The sequence below is a fragment of the Ctenopharyngodon idella genome, chromosome 11, assembly GCF_019924925.1.
Source record: "Ctenopharyngodon idella isolate HZGC_01 chromosome 11, HZGC01, whole genome shotgun sequence".
Classification (NCBI taxonomy): Eukaryota; Metazoa; Chordata; class Actinopteri; order Cypriniformes; family Xenocyprididae; genus Ctenopharyngodon; species Ctenopharyngodon idella.
In genome coordinates this window covers 17285101-17302670 of record NC_067230.1, presented here as the reverse complement: position 1 = coordinate 17302670, position 17570 = coordinate 17285101, and the positions used below count along the sequence as shown (strand labels likewise).

General features: G+C 41.8%; 1 long non-coding RNA gene across 1 annotated transcript in view; it reads right to left on the bottom strand.

Moving 5' to 3' along the window:
- Window positions 1-6470: 6470 nt before the first annotated feature.
- Window positions 6471-17570, bottom strand: part of LOC127522975 (uncharacterized) — a 30867-nt gene continuing 19767 nt past the window's right edge. The window contains exons 2-3 of the long non-coding RNA XR_007932790.1: window positions 7977-8150; window positions 6471-7815 (exon numbers count right to left, since the gene is read on the bottom strand). This is a non-coding gene — a long non-coding RNA (uncharacterized LOC127522975). The remainder of the gene's footprint in view (window positions 7816-7976; window positions 8151-17570) is intronic.

The following is a 17570-nucleotide window of genomic DNA, read 5'->3' as shown; positions in this document are numbered from 1 at the left end:
GTCTCTGGTGTCTCCAGAATGTGTCTGTGAAGTTTCAGCTCAAAATACCCCACAGATCATTTATTATAGCTTGTCAAATTTGCCCCTATTTGGGTGTGAGCAAAAACACGGCGTTTTTGTGTGTGTCCCTTTAAATGCAAATGAGCTGCTGCTCCCTCCCCCTTTCCAGAAGAGGGCGGAGCTTTAACAGCTCAACAACAACAAAGCTGGAGAATCTCACGCAGCCAAAATGAGGATTGTCAGTAACGGTGTTCAGCCTTACATTGTTCAAACCGGAGTCGACACTGATGGAGAGACTCAGGAAGAAGTTACAACTTTTAGACGTTTCTGAATGGTTAGTGGATAAATTTATGTAGTTGCTGTGGAGTTGATTCAACTCATCCACTAGCATGTGCCGTCATGTTAATCTTTTGTGTTGAATTGACCCTCGTTTGTGAAGCAGTCCGGCGTAAAATGACGGCATGTCAACAACACTCTACTACAACAACTCTTCCTCTTCTCTAAAGCAGCCCAACATGGCCCCGCCCCCTTTGTTGTGTGTTCTCAGGGGCGGGGTTTATGTAAATTTTAGGGTTTGTGACGTCACTAACCCGGGAAGAAGCTCGTTGTAGTCTCTACCAGCCATTTGTTGTAGTCCTTAGAAAGTGATTTCTGTAAAAGAAAATATCTCTCTTTGCATTGAACTTTGAGCGTCGTAACTTTGCAGATGTTGTTTATGATCAAACAGCAACATTACACACTAACTAAAGTTAAAAAAGTCAAATCATAATCAACCACCCCTTTAAAATGCGTACACATTACTGCTGTGTGGTGGACGAAAGAATTTACAAAATGACTTTTTGAATGATTCATCCCCTCAGAGACGTGGATTCAGATGGCAAATAAATCACCACACGACCAAAGAACAGTAGATAATTTGTCCAGGAATTTTACACTGAACTTTCTTGATTCGGATGCCAATAAAAATCACAGATAGCCGCTGTAAATGTTGAAATGACCTTACGACCCCATGAGAAACTATTACCATCTGAATAGGGCTGTAGGGAGATTTTCAAACTTTATGAGCTGTATACTTATATAAGATAAAGATATAATAAAGAGTAGGTTGTGTTGAACTGCAGAAGAGCTTTGAACTCTGAAAGCTCCAGCGTAACTGTATTCAGAGAAACGACTGAATGTGGGAAACATCAGCGGGCGTCAATGTCTCTCATGAAGCGATGAATGTGCTGGACGAGAACCGTCTGTGATCTGCGTGTGTTCGGTGAGCTGACGGCAGATTTCTCCGAGGTCAGTGAACGCGGCCGAGCTTGTTCAGAGGAAATCTCCTGTCATTCCCAGCGACACAAAGGAAGCCCTGCAGGTCTGGCGTCGCTCCACGTCTCTGTCGCTGCGACCGGCTCACATACGGCCCCTGCGGCTCAAGCGCGTCCATCTGTCGCTCGGAGACTCCAGAGACACGCTCAAGATGTTCCTGATATCCCTGCCTTTCCTTAAGTCTCCTGCTTCTACTTTCTAAGCGTTTGCCCAGATTTAGTGTGACATATACGATGGCTGGCAGCCGCGCGTGTTTCTCTGGCTCTCAGGTCGCAGCTCTCCGGGACCTTTGGCCATCTGGACGAGAGAACGAGAGCGTTTCTGACTGTCAGACAACGAAAAGCTCTCATCTGACGACTTTCTGCTATTAAATTAAAAAGAATAACCAGCCATGAATATTTCATACTGCCCTTCAAACCGAATGTGTTACATGCTTTTGTATTGAAATCCTGCACTGTCAGTGAAAGTTTGTACTTGGTTTGCCCCGTGGCAGATGTTCGTTTGATTCAGTTTTACCTCAAGCCGTCAGACTAATGCAGAGTTTTGGCGTAGTTTGATGGTTTAATATTCACACCACTTTAGTCACGATTAAAGAAGTTTGCTCTGATATTTAAAGTGAGATTAAAGCAAGGAGCTACTTTGCGATTTCACGGGTGTTTCCAGATGATTTCTGTGATCAAACCTGACATGATCCGAGTTCTGATGAATCATCTCAACACACTCATGAAGGCTGGATAACGCTGACACTGGACGCTTGTTGTGTAACACACCATCTGCCTGTTACTCATCCAGTGTGATAAATATAAAGCTGTTGTGTAAGGAGTGGAAATCATATTCTCATGAAACGGACATGCAGAACGTTTGCTGGTTCGTCAGATGGAAATGTGACGAGCAGATGAACTCATTTCAACATGTTCACTCAATTCACACATAAAGAATCGCTCCTTTCAGTTTATGAGTGTGATTCTGAGCCGAATTGGCCACAACTCTGAATTTGAATCGGAATGAAATTCAACATGATGCATTGTGGGATATGAAGTGAAAAAAAAGATCTCTGTTGATCTACAGTATATCTTTATAAGGCTTTTTAAACATTTATCAAATGTTTCTTTTATATGAAATATATATGTAGAATCACTGTAATTGCTACGTAAGTTCAGATTAATTAAAGAATTTGAGTTCTGACTAAAGCTGTATAACATCGTTTTAAACTCATAACTTATGCGAACATTAAACATCATCAGAGGATAAAAACCATCCTTCATTATTGTGCATAATTTCATATTTCGCATCAATCAACAGCACATTATGAAGCTGAGCTGATTCTGTCACGCTGTGCAGTTGCATCAGTTATAGATCAGTTATTTTTACTTCCAGTTTGCTGCATTAATATTTCAGTAAAAATATTTCTTTTCAGAATATATAGTCTGATGTGTAACATCAGTCACTGTCATCACAGGATCGCTGCTGCTTTGTTTCATCATGCGTTTGTTTTTCTTGATTTTTTTATCATGCATCATTTTCTCTAGTTAAACTGTGGAGCGTTCAGTGTTGTTCATGAGGTTTTGAAAAGAGTCTAATTAAGGAAACGTTCTCAGATTTGTGTGTTTGTGCGTCAGGAGCTTTTCTCCACATTATGAAGTTCAGCGATGATGAATTCAGCAGCTTCACCTCTGCAGGAATCAGTTGCTAGGAAACAATCATCACCGGAATAAATCTGAGCACTAAAGTTTGAGAACAGTGTTTGTACAATTAAAACAATACAGAGTGAGTTTTATTTCACACAAAATCACATTTATATTTACAGCTCAACACTGTGACTAGAGTCTGAAATCATATGAAGTGAGTAGATGATATTATTATTGTTATTGGTGAAAACTTGTTTCTTCTGTCATTTTAAACACTTAAAGCCTTTATGTGTAATGCATTATAAATGTTTTCATGATGTATGTTATAATGCATTATATCTTTTAATAAATAATTGTATCCCAACTTAAAGGGGACCTATAATGCTCCTTTCACAAGATGTAATATAAGTCTCTGGTGTCTCCAGAATGTGTCTGTGAAGTTTCAGCTCAAAATCCCCCACAGATCATTTATTATAGCTTGTCAAATTTGCCCCTATTTGGGTGTGAGCAAAAACACGCCGTTTTTGTGTGTGTCCCTTTAAATGCAAATGAGCTGCTGCGCCCGCCCCCTTTATAGAAGAGGGCGGAGCTTTAACAGCTCAACAACAACAAAGCTGGAGAATCTCACGCAGCCAAACACCTTATAAAAGTGAATTTTGCATAATAGGACCCCTTTAAAATGCATTATAATATTTACAGATCCCTTGTTACATCTGAAATTGGTTTGTTATGTGTATTAATTACAATTATTCATGAGATCATACAATGCATTATAATGTGCATTACAAGACATAATTAATGCATTAAAAATACTTTTATGATACACTATATAAAGGCCTTGAGTAAAGTTTTAGCGAAATATTATATAGTGCTGTGTCTTTATTTTGAAGCGTGTCACTGAAAGACGAACACCTGCAAAGACAGGAGCGGATGCGGTTGCCATGGTTTCTGTCGTCCTGCATTGGCGCTGAACTTGCCAACGTCTAAAAAACCAGAGGCATGTAATCATCTGCTGTGGCTTAATTAGAGCTTATTAGGTTCATGTCCAGTCCTTGGGCTAAAGTCAAGCGTTTTATAGTGCCGCGGCTAAATAAAGACTGATTTAAATCGACTTGTTTCTTGGAAACAAAGCAGCACATGATAAAAGTGCTGAAATCCTGCTGAAAGGGGTTAAAAGGGACTGACTGATCCGGAGCTTCAAGTGTTGAGTTCTCAGAAGTGTGTGTGTGTGTGTGTGTGTGTGTGTGTGTGTGTGTGTCAGGTCAAGTGAGCCTCTGCTTCAGAATCTGTCGTGTCAGTAGATCTGTTTCCTTGAGGCGGATACGTTTGTTATCTGATAAGAATACATGCTCATAAACTACGATGGAAACTCATTTACTGAATAAACTCATGTGACTTTTCCTCAGCAGAGGCTGTGATTGGATAACTGGACTAACCAGCGGACCAATCCCATCGCAGCATCTCAAATGTTGGTTTGGTGGTTCTGAAACGTCTGAGTCAAAGTCTGTCATCAGAATGATTTGGTTTAATTCCTCCAGAAGCGTCTCACACGATTGTGTTCCCAAACACCAGCATCCGAACGCAAGATCACATGACAGCGTTTATTGTGTTTCGTCTGACGCTCTGAGACCAACTCATTTATGATTGCAGAAACTTACACCTTTATTACTGATATTTTGCAACAGTTTCCCAGGAAGTGATGATTTTGTTCTCTTGAACACGTGATGGAAACACTGCTTGCAGATGTTTTAGGATAGATTCAAATTTTGCGCAGAAGTTAAGTTCACAACTTTGGATGTAAACGTAGCCATTGATCTGTTTCTGCTGCTTTGTAAGTTCATTTTGCCTTTCATCCTGAAATTTTTATCATTTCTGGAGATTGTGCCAGTATTAAACGGAGTCTCTGGTTTGAGTCTCACGCTCATTGTTATTCTCTTTTCATCACCTTGATTCTTTCCTCCTTTATTTCTGCTCTTCTCTACTCTCCTGTCTTAATCTCCGTCTCTGTGTTCTGTTCTCTTCTCTCCATGTAGTGTCTCCCTTCCGTCGAGGAGTTTTAATTAAAGCAACCGTATTTCACAAGGCTTAGCGAATAAATCCAGACTTCCTGCTACAGTTTAATGACCTCAGACTCGTTCTGATTTAATGTCGGAAGAAACAAGAGAAAGAGCGCAGCCAATAGAGCGCTTTATTCAGGCAGAACGCACAGGTTGTTTTGTTTGCCTGTTGTTTTATGACACAATGGTGCCACATTACAATATGAGCATGTCAGCTGGATTTGGACGTTTTCTGAAGGAACTGTGAGGGACGTTTGACACGAAACATGATGCAGTGGTTTAGCTCTCTGTGGTTGTGGTTGCTAAGATGTTATGGGTGGTTACTAGGTAGTTCTGTGCTTCATCTTGTTCAAATCATTATGATAATATGAATTATGACTTAAAGGGATAATTCACTCAAAAATGAAAACAATGTCATAATTTACTCGCCCTCATGACGTTCCAAACCTGTAAGAAATCGGAAGTGATTTCTGTGACCGTATACGCAGCTACCACTTTATCGCTTCAAAAAGTTCATTTAACTAATCCATATTAATCGAGCGGTTTAATCCAGATTATCTGAAGATTCGCTTTATATGATGAACAGATTTAATTTAGCCTTTTATTCACATATAAACATTGACCAGGGTAAACATTGAAGCATTGACGCAAACGTGCTGCGTAACACGAGGATGAACCTCATTGGTTTAAACTTACTGTAACTGATGTTGGCATTGATGAATGTTTATATGTGAATAAAAGCCTAAAATATATTGATTTTCATAGATTAAAAAAATGAAAAGGAAAAAAGACATGATTGATTTAGATACAGGAGATACACGTGTGATCCGAACGCATGCGTGTTCTCGCGTGTGATTCTCGATTTCCTCAGATATTCCGTCAGGAGTGACGCGGGAAGCTAATTTCTGCACGCTGTCTCATTTGCATGGCTTTGATTGTTACTCTCACATGCAGTGAAGGGCTTGCAATTATTTCACACCCACAGAATGAGCCGCAGCAATAAGAGTTTGGGAAGCGCTGCTGTAATTAGTCGGCGCTGGACGGGGAGCTGTAGGAACGGAGGACTCGCTCAGCTGGAGCCGCATGAAGGCCCCTCGTTACACGCTGACAGCGTGCTATTAACGGCTCGCTCTGGTTATAGAAGAGAACAGACCTCGTCTTCTCTCGCGCCTTATTGTGTGGGTTTTATTTTGGGCCGTACAGTTCAAATGCTCCTCAACGGAATATTGTAAACATGATCAAAGCCACAGGCTCTGATCGGGAAGATGGCAGCTTAGATAGAGAACGGTGCGTGTGAACGGCATCGTATTGGTAACACCTCGTCTCTTTGTTGAGTGTAATTGAGCCGATTGTTTTGCATGAGTCATGTAGTAAAACCCCCGAGAGATTTATGCAGAGGTGAAGTCATTCTCAGCATGATCTTGTTTCTCAAATGCTCCGTAAACCGACAAGTTTGTGTGTTTGTAGGACAGATGACATCAGCGCTGATTCTGCTCTGAACTCTGGGTTAATTATGCATAAGAATAAGTTGTCAAAGGCAGAACGAAAAGAAGCCAGAAGATCTTGAAAGAGTTTTTCCTGCCCATGGACAAAGGGAGAGAATCAAAGTGCTTTATGTCATTCGTTTATCCGTAATCCTGCCTGATTCAGATGCGCTTTAAATGAACGTGAATCACTTATTGAGGCTGTAAATGTGAGATTCATCAGAGAGACGTTTACACTGAGCGTTGATTGTAAGATAAATACCTATAAAGCCTCACTGGCTCATTTATTACAGCAAATAAGAGTCGGACATGAATCCTCTCCGTCGCAGAGATTGTACATTAAAGCCTCTGAACACAACACACATCATTACACAACAAACTTTGATTAATGAGCCGTTTCAACACAAAGGCCTCTGTGGAGACACTTTTCTCTCGTGGCTTTTGCTTCTATAATGTGTTTGTATTATAAATATGCTCATGTGTTCATTGCTGAAACTTTAGATTGGCCGTGTTAATAGATTCATAGATTAGTGCTGTGACTCTTGACGTCATGTTTGTGTGACGTCTCTGGCTGCGTTTAAGTCCACTATTTCGCTAACTTCCCTTGGTCTCGCTCACTCAGATGTACGTCATTGCTTGTGTTGCACTAGTGCCCACTACTGGTGGAACCCTTGCAACGTGTTTAAATGGAACGCTCTAAGCCCTTGATCACCTGTGGGTAAATGAAGTGCGAGTTGCTGTTGTGACGTCACAGTCGTGTTGCATTGTGGTCTATGGATCTGCCTGAAGTGTACATATAAGTAGGTCAAAATCGAGGGGTTGAGGTCTGTCCATATAAACTTCCCTCATCCAATTTGGATGCACTTTAAAGCAGCAGCGAGGATGTGCTTAGGGAAGTTTGTGAGTGTCTAAAAGTGGAGTTAAACGCAGCTGTGTGTCTCTGCAGGTGCTAATATTTCATGTTTCATGTATTATTTTTGAGGGTTTGGGTTGAACAGGCTTTTAAACGGGCTCTTTTATTATGTCATATCAAATGTAATGGAGAGAGACGTGAGTGAAGGAGTCTCTTTGAAGCGTCCTTCCCGTTTCCTGCAGCAGAATTCGCATCACACTCGCGCAGCATGAGCCGGTGCTTCACAGATGACCTTTAGTCTGGAAAACAATCGCAGAGATCCTCCAACTTCACTGTGTAATTGAAAAGCATCGCAGGAGTTTTTCTGGGTCTCGGCAGAGAACGACATCTGACACCATTTGGATTGTTTACTGTCGCTTGACTCAGTTTTTCCCCTTCAATTCGACACGACTCCAGTCAGTCCAGGACCTGCATTCAAACTACTCAGACCAGAGAGAGACACACATCTTTAATGCCATCTATGTTATATTTTTTTGTTAATTGTACTGTTTTTTTCATTCATGAATTTTATGACTCAACACTGAACTTACTTAAAGGATTAGTTCACTATAAAATGAAAATTAGCCCAAGCTTTACTCACCCTCAAGCCATATGACTTTCTTCTTTCTGATGAACACAATCGATATTCTGACGCATCCGAGCTTTATAACGGCAGTGAGCGGGATCAATGAGTATGAGCTGAAGAAAGTGCTTCCATCCACATCCATCCATCATAAGCGTACTCCACACGGCTCCGGGGGATAATAAAGGCCTTCTGAAGTGAAGCGATGCTGTTTGTGTAAGAAAAATATCCATATTTAACAAGTTATGAAGTAAAATACCTAGCCTCCGCCAGACCTGCCTTCCGTATTCAACTTACGAAGAAAGCGTAACGCCTCTCGCAGTTCAAAACACTTAAGCTACGTCCTACACCTTCCCTATTCAACTTCATCGTGTCAGTTATGGTTTTTTATAAGTTGAATACGGGAAGGCAGTATATTGACACTATTTTCTTCTAGAGCTGCTGTACAGCTAAAACAAACGTTGTTGCATTATTATTATTATTTACCGGTTATCACTGTAAAACTGTTTTGAAACAATCTGTATTGTAAAAAGTGTTATATAAATAAAGATGACTTCACCTGACTTAAAAAAAAATCAACAACATTGTATTCTAGCTTCATTCATTCTTTTTTATCAACACTTTAATGTGGTTAAAAAGCCACATTTTGAACAAAAAGTTGAGAAAATGGCGTATTTGTCAAAGACTTCGTCCGTATGGGATTCAGAGCGATGATCAAAACACAGATGGAGTAGATCGAGTCCTTCATCACCCTCAAAGCGTCTTTTCCTCTTCATGGTTCAACATTTCGTTCAGTAACGTTAGGCAGTTTTGATTTATATGCTGTTTAATGTTTGATGATCGTGTTATTTATGTGTGTCAGCAATGCTTCGTTTGCTTGTTTCTGTTTTTCAGAAGATGTGTGAAAGCGCCCCCTACTGTTTAACAGTTAAAACATGGATTGCCGGAAATTTCTGTCAATGGGAGGGAAAGAGTTAAATAGTTTTGCTCTATTTTTTAAATACATACTGCATAAATTGGAAAAAAATGAAATGTGTTTTTTCTAATATTTTTATTTTATGCATTAATAGTGCACAATGTAGAGGTTAATATTCCTTAGTACCATGAAATACAGCATCAAAATACTAAATATTTAAAAACAATATTATTGAACTCATTTCATTGAAAGTAAAAAATTTGCACTCAAGGTGTTCAGTCACTTTGACCTCGAGGACTTCTGAGTGTGAGCCCTAGATGAGGAGCGGCGGAGGGTTCAGAGAGTAAAGAGTTCGTGTGCTGCAGGATCACTGGTGAAACCTGCAGCTATTTAAAGCATCAGATGCGAGCGGTTTGCAGCTCACCGTTACATAATTAATGCTTGTTTCATTTGATTGCTCAGCCTCCGCCGATCAATAACCCGCGGTCTGCGGCAGAGCCATTATGCAGCGTTTGACAGAAGAGTTCTGCACCAGCGTTATTCCACATTTAGCACAATCCGTCTGGAGGAGAAAACCAGGGAGACTCATTTGTCTGTTTTCACCGAGAGAAACGCATCGTGTTTGTTAGCAGAATTCAAAGAGTGAGATAGGGCAAACGTGCAGCTCTAAAACGGCCCGCGTGCTGTGGGAAACGCGGCCGACGAGAGACTCTCTAAGTAGATTTGGGTCACGGAGAGCCATGAGGTAGAGCTGCGGGCGACACGGATACATTTCAGCAGGCCCGGAGATTAAATCCATCTTCGTTTAATAGCAGAAGCCGGTCGCGCGCAGGTGCTCTGAGAGCGCGGCCGCGGCGTGACGGAGCATAAATCCAGCGGCACAGAGGAAATCCAGGCCCGGATAAAGTCATTGCGCTTGTTAAATGGGCTGTAGTAGCCTTGGGTCTCATTATCAAAGTTTCGCAGGAACTTCTCAATATTTCATGCGTAGCGCCCCTCCTATATATCAATATGTGTGAATGCCATTACAACTCCGCTTAATATTTTAATTGCTTCCCAGGAACAGAGGGTGAGCCAAATTGCTTTGATATCCCCGAGGCTTCGGCGGTAATGAGATCCGCGTCCTCTCTGCCTGTTTGGAAGGTCCTGACCTCACATTCATCTCTGGGCTGTTTTGAAGGGATCGACAGAGGAGCGGACGGCCGAACTGCGCTAAACGCCGCCTGATGGATGGCGTGTGTTCGGATGCTTCTCTAAAGCTAAAGAGCCATGAAAGATCCCACAAAGCGTTCCAGGATGAGAAACCTGCAAACTATTACATCACATCTAACAAATGAACTTCGTTTCCCAGAATGCATCAGCAGTGTTGCCTGTGAATTGTAGTTCCTCTTCCTGTTCCAATCCTGTGTGTCGAGGCCAGTTCACATTCAGGAGCCAAAAGCAGCTGATTCTTCAACTGTATTTTGTCACGTTACTCTTCCTGTTACTTGAAAAGAAGTACCGTTTTGAGCTGCTGTGTTGCTCCTGTGGGTAAAGGATTAGTTCACTTAAGAATGAAAATTTCCTGATTATTTACTCACCCCCATGTCATCCAAGATGTTCAAGTCTTTCTTTCTTCAGTTGAAAAGAAATGAAGGTTTTTGATGAAAACATTCCAGGATTTTTCTCCATATAGGTGGACTTCACTGGGGTTCAACGGGTTGAAGGTCCAAATGTCAGTTTCAGTGCAGCTTCAAAGAGCTCTACATGATCCCAGACGAGGAATAAGAGTCTTATCTAGAGAAACCATCGGACATTTTCTAAAAAAAACCAAAACAATTATATACTTTTTAACCACAAATGCTCGTCTTGCACTGCTCTGTGATGCTCCACGCATTACGTAATCATGTTGGAAAGGTCACGCGTGACGTAGGTGGAAGTACCGATCCAGTGTTTACAAAAGGGAACGCGCAAAGACTAAGTCAAACAACGATGTCGGACGATTTAGAAGTTGGAGGAGAAAATGAGATGGAGTTTTTCGTCCTACCGCGGTACTTCCGCCTACGTCACGCGTGACCTTTCCAACGTGATTACGTAATGCGTGGAGCATCACAGAGCAGTGCAAGACGAGCATTTGTGGTTAAAAAGTATATAAATTGTTTTGGTTTTTTTTTAAAAATGTCCGATGGTTTCTCTAGATAAGACTCTTATTCCTCGTCTGGGATCATGTAGAGCTCTTTGAAGCTGCACTGAAACTGACATTTGGACCTTCAACCTGAAGTCCACTATATGGAGAAAAATCCTGGAATGTTTTCCTCAAAAAGCTTCATTTCTTTTCGACTGAAGAAAGAAACACATGAACATCTTGGATGACATGGAGGTGAGTAAATTATCAGGAAATTTTCATTCTGAAGTGAACTAATCCTTTAAGTTAGTAGTGACGATACGTTGAGTTATGGCAGAGAGTCACTGTAAGTCATTGGTCGTTTGACAGATGCTGTCACAGGTTCTGTTGTATAACTCACCCATGTGCTGCCATCACCTGCCACTCAACAAATGAAATGCACACAAGCAAGACTCAAATAACTCATGCGCTCACAGATATGACTGTCCAGTTGTGCTATTCAAGAGTGGGATGTGCTGATGTCATGATGTCAGATTTATTTATTTATTTATCTATCTGTGATGGACTGAAGACTCGTGTGTCTGTCCTGCTCACAGATTCAAGATTAAAGTGGATCACAAATATAAACAGCGCAATATTCACTATATTCATGTGATAATATTCACTGAACTAATGAAATGCAGCAACACTGATTTATTCATAGACACATAAATGACTTTGGTACATTTTTGCTGAATTATAGCGATAGCCGTCGTCCTGCAGACTATGATGAGATATTCTGATGCTAATCAGATGAGTGATTTCAGTCTCTGATGTCGGTTCAGCCGCTCTTCTTCTGACCGCGTGTATCCGAGCAGGTTTGTTCCGCTGTATTAGGTAATTGGTTTTCTTGGTTATTTCATTGACTCTTATATTGAGTGCAGGGCCGGTTGAGCTCCAGCTTCAGTTATTTAAACTCTAGATCTGCGATCGCTCAATGATTTTCAAAGATTTTATAGCATACGTTATTTAAATCTGTTCTTCTTTCGGGTCACATGACGCCGTGAGCTGCTGCTTCTCCATGTATCAATGAGCAAGAGTTTCACTAGATTTTGAATTAATCAAGAAATCAATTAGTATAATAATTAATTCGCTTTAATTACACAGTTCTTGAGTAGATTGGAAGCTCATTATTTATTCAATAATTAATGTGCTGTGATTAAGTGTAATCTCAGTATTTAAACACCTCTGTGTCATTTGTGAAGAGTGATTATATAAGTAATAATGAATCGTTATAAGCCTGACGAGCATGTGTTATCCGTCCATCCGCCTGTATCCAAAGTTAGGAAGTGTTAACGAGAATTAAATCATCACACTCATCTTTTGTTTACAATTCTAAATGTAAATGGAATTAAAACTTGGGAAGTAACAAATTAACGTTAGAAACCATAGCAACATTTAATCTGAATTTACCCTGACATTAACGCTGGTCTGAAACTCAATATTTCAGGTATATTCTTGGCGCTGCAGAGCTTCATTAGTGTGTGAGACTGAAACACAGAAAGAACCCTGTAAAGATCACTAGAACATTAAAACTGTGTGAGTTCAGATCCTCAGAGGGAAGCGTCGAGACACTCGTGGGATTTCAGTCCAGCTGGCCTTTGGAATCCAGCCTCCGTTTCCGACATCATTTGGCCGAAGCCTTGAATTATAAAAGCTCCTATCAGATGCTCTTGACAAGGTCACGTCATTGTCTCCTCCTAATTACTTTAAAAGAGTTCTGGAGTGCCAGTGAATGAAAGACCCTGATTGTGGACCAGAGTGGGACCTTTTATGAGCACATCGTCTAACATCCGCTGTGATTAAAACCGTATATATTAGAACGGCAGTGGTTTAGTTAAGCGACGGCCGCTGGGAGGTGTTTGCTTTACTTCAGCGCTGCAGTAATTCATGTACTTCTGTAGAAATACACAGTTATTTGATTATATTTCCCACCATCAAATAACGCCTGTCGGCTAAATGTGCTGAACAGATTTCTGAGTTTCTGTATTTACACAATCTGCTTCACTTTAGTTCAACAGTCTCAGTGCTGGAGAGCTGTTTTTTAAAGTGTCCCTATTATCCTATTTTAATGGCTCCTAATTTACATTCATCCAAGGTCAAAAACACTTTAATTCTCTCATAATATCCACTGCAGCATCAGCTCTTTTCTCTCAGTGTCTGAAACGCTTCGTTCAGAGATTCGGTCTCTCTAAACCCCGCCCCTCTGAGAGCTGCTCTGCTGTGATTGGTCATAAACCAAACGCTCATTATCATATCTGAATCTCAGCTCTTGATTCACAGTGATACGAACAGTAACAGTTTTACCGTATCAATCTCATCAAAGTGGATTTGCTTTGGCAGCAGAAAACAGCGTCTTCTCGACATGAACAACACGAACCAAACTCTTCCAGTCTCAGATACAACTACAGTGATTGAGGGCGGGGCAAAGAGACGCTGTTCAGCCAATGAAGACCAGAGACTGGCATTATGCAAATTAGTTACACAGGTTCAGCAGGAAGTGAGACTGAATTACTGACGACTCGTTTTAGTTCAGGATCGATTCTTTCTTTTGGGAGACAAAAACTTTATTTGAAAAGGATTACAGGGGCACTTTAATTTCTTTAACATTGGTGGAGAAGAATTAAAAATGAAAATAAGGAAATAAATGCTGTATGATTCAGAATGCATGATGGTAAAGCGCTCACAGTCGTCACTGTTTCACCCTGAACTGACGCACACGGGCTCTTTTATGTTGCGCAGAGCCGGCGACGGACACGTGCGTTTCATCTGCTGCAACGCTGAGACAGAACACATCAAACGAACTGCGTCCATCAACCAGCTCCGATTCCCGTGAGCTGGATCTTTTATCATGCTGAGAAAAACTTCAGTCTTCCCGCTCAGATGTAAATCCTGAAATCCTTTTTTTTGCCTACAGTTTTTACGTCTGTGTATCAGGAGATTTGATGAAAAATATAAGTTCATTGAGTTTTGAGTGTTTATGAATAGTTAGAAGTCATTACTAAATGTGTCTTTTGGAAGTAACCAGTGAAGTTTTTAGGTTCCAGAGCTGATGATATCACATGGAGGGGCGGGGCAGAGATCAGACCACGCCCACCAGCAGCACTGACGACAGTGACATTCAAATCTGAGGTAAAGCTTGAGGTAAAATTCACTAAATGTTAAGATATCAGAAAATAGAAAGTAATTTCAAATTTATTTGTATATACAATCTTTTTTCCTACGTCCCAGTTTACCAGAGATATTGTTTTGAAATTGTAAAATTTGTGTCCCAAAATTCTCCCAATGTACACTGTAAAAAAATCTCCCTAATTCAGCATAAAAACTGAAGTTCAGTTGCTGCCTTCATTTTTTTTTTTTTTTTTTTTTAACGTATTATTAAACTAGCTGTAAATCTTTTCAACTATTTATTTATTTATTTATTTTGCCTAGTTGAATCTTGCATAACTTAAAAAATGAAATTGGTTAAATCATTTTGATGAGATAAATTAATGGAAAAACATATGTTGCCATGGCTTATTGATTATATCATTTTTAAAGTATAAGGTTTAATGTGCATCATGTTTGTCTGTAATAATCACATTAATGTTGCACCTCAATCAAGCAACAAATGAAGCTAAAAACCCACAGAAACCGGCTCTCGTCACGTGTGTGTTTGCCGTGCAGCAACACTTCATCATGTTTCCCTGAATTCTGGTGGAAAAGCAGCATGTTTCTTGCTGTGACAGCAGAAGGAGGGAAAGTGGAACATGAACTGGAAGTAAATGAGTGCATGAGATAAATTTGGAGTCGATACAAATGAGATTTGGAGCAGCGTGAAGCACTCGAGGAGATTGAACATCGCTGGCCTTATGTACGTTTAATTTACTGTATAACTGTTGTGTTTCATTGCTCTCATGCAGCCCGACACAGACTCCCGTGAGGCCCTCGTTCACCTGCTCAGAAGACACTGAATGAGTGTGAGCAGAAAGCTCTTAACCAGCTAAGATCTGATGGTGAACATCTTCACTATTTCCTTCTAGTATCCAGACCAGCACTAACCAGCAGGGAGGATCATTCCTGGCTCGGCCGGGTTCTGAGACGGATACGATTGTCTGCTTACTGTCTGTTTGTTCTCAAATCTCCTGTCTCTCCTGTCAGTGGGATTCTGGGAAGGGTTTCCAGGTGAAGCCGTTTCGCAGTGACTCACCGGCGCAGGCGTCGGGCGATAAATCCACTGCGGAGCAGTTTAACCGGCCCATTCAGGGAGAGAAAGACACACACTTATTAAAGCAGGCGTGTAGGAGACGCCATTAGTCAAGGATTTCCTCCTCCTAAAGCGGCAGTCAAACAGTCCGCGTCCCTCAGGGTTATGATTCTCCATGCAACGATTCGTCACGACGCTCTTGATTGAAAGAACTAATAATGAAACGGGAAGGGTGCCAGTTTTCTGAGAGAGAGAGAGAGAGAGAGAGAGACTGTTAGAAGCATCTCACATGAGAGAAAGAAAGAGAATAAATAGTGTTTCACAGCTGCTCTGATTGAAGTTGAAGGCCTCGTGAATGACACTTCCAGTTCATGACAGGTTTGGGTTGATTTAGTTTAATTTAGCGACTGGACGACTGATAGTGTGTCCTGTCTGTCTGTCTGTCTGTCTGTCTTTTGTATTGACATTCAACTTTGCCTTTTTAGTTGAAAATATTACATCATTTCACATTCAGAAATTGAATTGGTGTTTCATCTCAGTTTAGTTCTGTTCATCATCATCAGAGAAGCTGATGGCTGTAGACGTTTCATTTTAGTTTGGCGGGATCGTATCGTGTCCTGTAAGGATGTCAGATCATCAGAGCGAATCAAACGTCCCGAAGGCTTCGTGTTTACCTCTTCTAAAGTGACGTTTCGCCTCAGGACGAAAACACGCCGTTGACTAAAACAATCTGTTGCCTTTGAAACGCATGAGGTTACGCTGATGAAACCGCTGAGGTGTGTCTCCTGAAGGCTCCGTCTGCCCTTCACTCTTCCCTGCCCGCTTCCCTCTCCGTTTTAATACGCTGCCATATGAGCAGCGATTACGCCTCACAGATCTCTAATACGTTTGCACATCATTGAATCTCGGGGGTCTTAGACGGCAGTGACCTTCAGAGGCGCGGACTCCTTCCCTCTCGCCAGCTCTCCGCTCCTCCAGGATCATCTGTTTCTCCTTTCCTCTCGCAGGGATTTTTCCTGCTCAGCTTTACGGCTCTTTCCTCTAATTGCTCAACGCCGCAGGTTTGATGGAGCTCCTCTGTGAAAAGCTGTTGTGGAAACATGGCAGTTTAGTTGCACCTGTTTAAAGTCCATAAACGTCCAGTGGAGTCTGACAGAGATTCACACCAACGCAATTGCAATTACACTCATTTAGCAGCACAACTGTTTCTCCTGTCTGGGTGTTTCTAAAGAGATCATACATTCAGGGCTCATGTGACCTTGTGACATGTTGTTATTGTCTTTTGTGCATCAGGTTGTTTGGATATATTACATTCATTTCATAGACTGACCTTTAACCCTGAAGATCCTCCTCTGCTGTGGTGGGTTGAGCTCAGAGGTTTGTTTCTCTCTATTAATTGCAGTTTTTTCATGTTAAATCATCTGTGCTTTAATATGTGAGCGACACTGTTGCTCGGGGAACAAAATCTCATCGTGTTCATCTTCATCAGAGCTTCAGCGGCTGTACGAGAGCTGAAGTGAACTCTGATAAATGCTTATCAGGTTAGAAACTCCACATGATGGTACAGCGCTGTGGCCGCGGGCGTGAGATGTGTGGCTGAATGTATCGAGAGCGTTTTATCGATGGACAGGAATCTTTTGTGCCGTTTGGCTGCGGGCGGTGAGATGGAGCTGATGTGTGAGACGCTCGATCAGATGCGTGTGTGGGAGGAATCGCAGGTCCGGCGTGCTGAAAATAACAATCCCGTCCTCCTCTGCAGCGGCCCGCAGACCAACAACCTGCGGCACGTTCTCTCAGAGCGGTTAGTAGCTGTCGCGCTCCTCTGTCGCATGTTAAACCATCTCTAGTGCTCATCTTCACATGATCGAAGCAGCACTCTTTCTGATGTAGGGCACTCATTAGTGCGCACGCGCTGACGACTTATTAATCGTTCTGATGACAGGGCAGTTCGCTGTGTTCTTCTCCTCTGTGTTTAGTGACTGGCGGCCATCAGGTCAATAACAGGTGTTTTGAAGCGTTCTGTCTCTCTGTGTGTGTTTGATTGTGTTCTGTAGTGACAGCAGTGAAGCACCTTCACTCTCTTCCATTGTAGAGAAGTGAAGCCGCCAATGTCCAAATATGGCGCTGACATCTTTGAAGGCGAGTCTGTGCAGTATAGTGAGCGTGAAGTGGAGCCGCACTATCATGGCCCCACCCACACTCATCAAGGCCCCTGCCTATGCTCAATGCCCCGCCTACACTCATCAAGGCCTCGCCCACACTTATCAAGGCCCTGCCTACACATCAAGACCTCGCTCACACCCATCAAGGCCCCGCCCACACTCATCAAGGCCCCGCCCACACTCATCAAGGCCTCGCCCACACTCA